Raw genomic sequence first — 5,548 nt, 5'->3', positions numbered from 1 at the left:
ATAAAACTCAGTTGAGAAATAGAAAAAGGAAAATTGAGCCAATAAGATTTTTTGTTTCCCTCGTTATCTGTATAAGTTCCACGACTTATGATATCACTAATTTTCTAATTAGAAATTAAACGTATTTAAATTTTATGACATAAGATATACTGTGTTATTTTCCTACTTGTTTTTTTGTGTTTGATACGCAAGTTAAAAAAATATAGTTTTAAGAATATTTATATATTCAAAGCAAAACACTTTAAGATTTTTGAATTCGGAATGAAAGTTGGGGGTGTTGGGGATTGGCGGCAGTAAGTTGAGGTAGTAACACGTAAGGTCACCCAACTTTGGTATCTCAAGATCATGTTTTTTTATTTTATACCAATAAGGTCACTCAACTTTCCCTATATCAAATCAAAAGTCACCGAGATAAGGGTCAAAAACACGTTTTAACTATTACTTTTTTTTAAGTTTCATACCTAAATTGTCATAAGATTGAGAAAATTATCTAAACTATCACTATCTAGTTTGTAAAACACACGTGAACTAAATGTGTGAAGTCACTCTCCAAAAGGCAAGTGAAGCTGAAATTTTCTCAAAAAAACTATCCATATGGCATAAGTAATACTATGGTGGCACCTACATTGAAATTAAAAAAAAAAAATATTAAAAAACTTTATATTTAAAAAAAAAAACTGCATTATTTTTTAAAAAAAATATGAAAAAAATTAGAAAATCAGAAAAAAAAAAAAGATTTTAAAAAATGGAAAATTTGATTATTTTTTTTTAAATGTGAAAACTAAATAATTAGTTTTCTTATTTTTTTTTAAATAACTTTTCCATTTTTTAAACTTTTTTTCTATAATTTTTTATTTTTTTTACAAAAATTATTATTTTTCAATTTGTTTTTTAAAACAAATAGTTTTTTAATTTCCATGTAGGTGTCATTGTGACATTATTTATCCATGTGGACAACACTTGGCAACACTTTTATATAAAATGGAGAGTGTAGATCACATGTCATTCAAGAATAATTTGAGGTATGTTTTGCAAACTAGATAGTGATAGTGTAGGTAGTTTTCTCAACCTTCTGCTCGTTTAAGTATGAAACTCAAAAAAAAAAAAAAAAGTAATACTTGGGTGTGTTTTTTACCCTTATCTCAAAGTCACCCAATAAATATTTGGCCATTAAAATATAACATGACATTTAATTTAATCTACATGGACTTTTTTTTTCTAAGTCCACGTGGCAAAAAAGATCCGATCTGACCCAAACCCAAATTAACCCTATTCTCTCTTAATTAAAATAGAATTTTCTTTCTCTCTGAAAAAAATTGGCCCATCATTTTATTAAAATCGCGTCGTCTTCTTTTTCCTTCCCTTAAACAAAGTTCATAAGGATTTTTTTAACGACATAACAAAATAAGGATATACTAAGATATAAACAAAGATATCAGTAACAAAACAAGATTTCTCATATACCTTCCATAACAAAGTAACAAGCAGTTGCAACTATTCTCTTCATAACAACCGTCAAAAGCTACTAAATAAGCAACACCGACTGCAACTAATTAATTTCTTCAACAAAAAAAAAAAGAAAGAAACTGATTGAAGAACAGCGTTTAAGGGTTAATTCGGGTTTTGCAAATTCCAAAATATTATAACAATTTTATGTCCAAACAGTTTTCCGGTATAAAATTTGGAAAAAAAGTGTAAATTATCCATGACTAAATGGGCACTTAATCTATTTAACAAAGAAAAATAATGATAACAATAATTAAAGGGTTAATGTCACGTTTGGTCCTTATGATTTCTAGTTAAGCACGTTTATTCTTCAATTAATTAATATATTCAGACATGCAGTTTTGATTCCTTTGACTGTGAGTCTTCAAAATTTTAATGAATTATTAAGTGGTGAACCATTCAATTGTGTCAATGTATTAGGTTAAATTTGTAATGTTGTACCATATTTGAGAGTAATATCGTTCGAGAAGTAATCTAAAAATCACATGTTTTTATTATATAAAGGAAATAAAAACACACAAATCAGTTAATTGAAGGTTCAATGTGTTTAATCGAGTATTACAAGGACCAAAATCAAAGTTCATCAATAATCAAGAGACTAAAAGTGCAATTATCCTAAATTGATAAAACTGAATTGAGAAAAGGCGTTTATACAAAAATGAGAATTGAGCACAATATTACTATTTCTAATTAGAAAGTAAATATTAAAATTTAATGTGATTAAGAAAGAAAAATAATGATAATTAAAGAGTTAATGTCAAATTTGGTCCCGAATTTTTTGGTAAATTATAGTTTTAGTTCATGCAATATCCGAATAAACACATTTAGCCTTCATTTAGTTAAATATGCACTTTTGATCTTTGTGATTGCAAATATTCACAAATTTACCATAATTTTTGTTTGTTTTACTTTTCTTTGTAGTCTGTCTCAAATGGAATTTCTTTTTCTTTTTGTCTAATTTGACAACTTTTTAATTTTAACATCTTACATGGCATGTTTAACACTACGATGATTAACATATATATACATAATAAGAAAAGTATTTACAATATATAACAAAACTTTTCAATTTACAAAACATAGCAATATATTTCTTATAAAATATATACGAAATTTTCGGTTAAGTTTTTTTTTTTTTTTTTAAGTTTAATAAATTTTTTCTCTCAAGGCTTGAAAAAATCGCTCAAAATTTGGTGTATGGAAACTGTAAGAAAAATATATGAAATGTGTATATCTCCCTCAAAGCTTAAAAAGTTTGCGAAAGATTTTGTGTATGAAAAATATATGAAATGTGTATATGTGGTTCAAGGCTTAAAATTTTTGAAGTTTAATAATTTTTTTCTCTCAAGGCTTGAAAAAATCGCTCAAAATTTGGTGTATGGAAACTGTATGAAATGTGTATATCTCCCTCAAAGCTTAAAAATTTTGCGAAAGATTTTGTGTATGAAAAATATATGAAATGTGTATATGTGGTTCAAGGCTTAAAAATTTAGTGCACAATTTTGTGTATGAAACATGTAAATCTCGCTCAAGGCTTGAATTTCACTCATATTTTTCGTGCATAAAGTTCATATTATGTTTCAGGAAAACTAGTACAACTACAACAACATTGTACACAACTTTCATACAATATTTAAAGCTTAAAAAAAATGCTCAAATTTTGTGTATGACAAATGTATGAAATGTGTATATCTCGCTCATGACTTAAAAAGTTTGCTCAAAATTTTGTGTATGAAAACTGTATTAAACATTTCGCTCACATATACACATTTCATATATTTCTCATACTGTTTTCTTACACAAAAAATTGAGTGAATCTTTTAAGCCTTGAGAGAAAAAAATATTAAAAAAATAATTTTTTAAAAGGTATGAAAAATGAAAATCCGTTATATTTTGTAAATTTGTTGTTATGTTTTGTAAATAAGAAAAATCATTGTTATGTTTTGTAATAAAGAGTCTTAAGTAGGTATCCTATGTCATTTTCCCTTAAAACTAACTATCAATACAAGTTGACTCAGCCCATGCAGGTTTTGAAATTTGACTGGTCAAGCCGGGCTGACCCATCATATTGATGGTCCTTAAAACAGTCAGCCCAACTCATCCATATGTGGGTTGCCGGTCTGGTCGGACCAGCTATATTTTTCATAATTTTTTAAATTTAGATTCGGAACTAAAGATGCTAACATAGATATTTTCAAGATAATATTACATCATATTGCTATCCAAGTTCCAAACTAGAATTAAATTATCCCAGTAATATTTGTTAGGTACTAATTATTCAATACTTTCAATTGTTAGTAATATGCATTACATATTAAATTTTCGTATTGAATTGTTGGTTTCAATACAATTGTAGTTGCATATGGTGTCATTTAATATTTTGTTGGCCTTATTACAAGTTTGATGGCCTATAATTTAGTCGGCTTCACGTAAAGATATGATTGCATCTTTGGTTGGAACTTAGAAATTATCATTCACATGTTTTACAATTATAATATAACTTTATATTTGCATTTTACTACTTTGATCTTTAGATATGAATATATGATAGGTTTTATAGACTTCTAAGTTTGACTCCTCTTGTTGTTGTGATTCTTAGAACTAGTGCATTTGTTCGCGCTTCACGCAGTTATAAAAATACCTCGTTAAATTCACAAAACAAATTCTAAAGATTATTTTTAGTGTTTCAATCCAATTAAATAGGATTTTTAGTTTAAATTCATGTTGGTGTCAATGCTTCGTTTTTTTTTTCTTTTGTAATATTGGATGTCATTAAAAACGTTTGAGCGATAAATATGATATAGTTTCAATTTTTTATTTTACTCTTAATGACATGATTTTAACCCAATAAGAAATTCATCGCATATTTAAGATCATAAATTTTAAAATTATTTTTTTAGTTTTATGACATGTTTATCACAATCATATACAATAGATAACATGCTACAATCTACATATTATACTATTAATTAAGAAACAACAATATTATACATAATAGCTTTGGAAAATAATATTCTATACAGTTTTGTACTATTGTTGGCTTTCAGGATTAATCAAAGGAAACTACTGCTTTGAGAAACTGTACAAACTTACAAAGGATAGGAGAATAATCAATGTGGTTTATGTTCTTATAGTAAAAACCTAAACAGGGAAAAAGCAAATTAAAAAAAGACTTGAAAAAATATCTTACAAAGAAAATGGAGTCCATCTCTACATAATTTTCTTCTACATGATTTAGCGGCTTGATTACTATATTCATCCGTTTGATTATCTTCTTCAACCGACTTTAGAAGAGGCTTGTCTCCATGACATCAAGATTTCTCTTACTCGAAGCATTACTTGATTTTTTTGAATTGCTCTTTGCCTTCAAAGAAAATTTTAAACAATGAATCTAATATTATACACCAAACATTATTTTGAATTACTTTAAAAAAAAAAAAAGTGAAAAATCTATGAACAAACGGGAGTTATAGTATACCAAATCCAAAATAGCAACAAAAATATTAGAATATCATAAGGTGAAGACACAGAGTTTGAATAGCCTCACCAGAAAAAGCTTACAAATAGTTAAATAAAAATAATTAGTATTTTCATAAAATAGAAATTCTTTGCTTACCTTCTCATCTCCGAAACCTCCAACCTTCATATTCATTAGCCTGAGAAAAATTTGATGTCTGAAAATAAGAAAAAGTTAAAAAAGGATGAACATAGTATGATGACATTGAAATATAAAATATGTGTAGGGAGGAAAACGCAAGGCAATAAGAGTCGTTCCTAACCAACATAGAGTTGCCTACACTTCACAAAAAGTATCACATAAAATTGGGACAGAGTAAGTAAACTTTTTCAATAAAGTCCTCGAAAAACTAAAAGTATCACATAAATTGACACAGAGTGATTACTAATTTTTTTTGCATAAACTCCGTGCTCAGTCAAACACAGTAATAACAAACAATTCATACATGCTCATAAAAGAAAAAATGAAACACAAACCTAACAGTAGCAAGGCAACTAAGAGCACGACGTTCATGTTTATTAAGCT

This window comes from Lycium barbarum, chromosome 3, assembly GCF_019175385.1.
Source record: "Lycium barbarum isolate Lr01 chromosome 3, ASM1917538v2, whole genome shotgun sequence".
NCBI classification, from domain to species: domain Eukaryota; kingdom Viridiplantae; phylum Streptophyta; class Magnoliopsida; order Solanales; family Solanaceae; genus Lycium; species Lycium barbarum.
Note: the sequence above shows the minus strand (reverse complement) of the source record.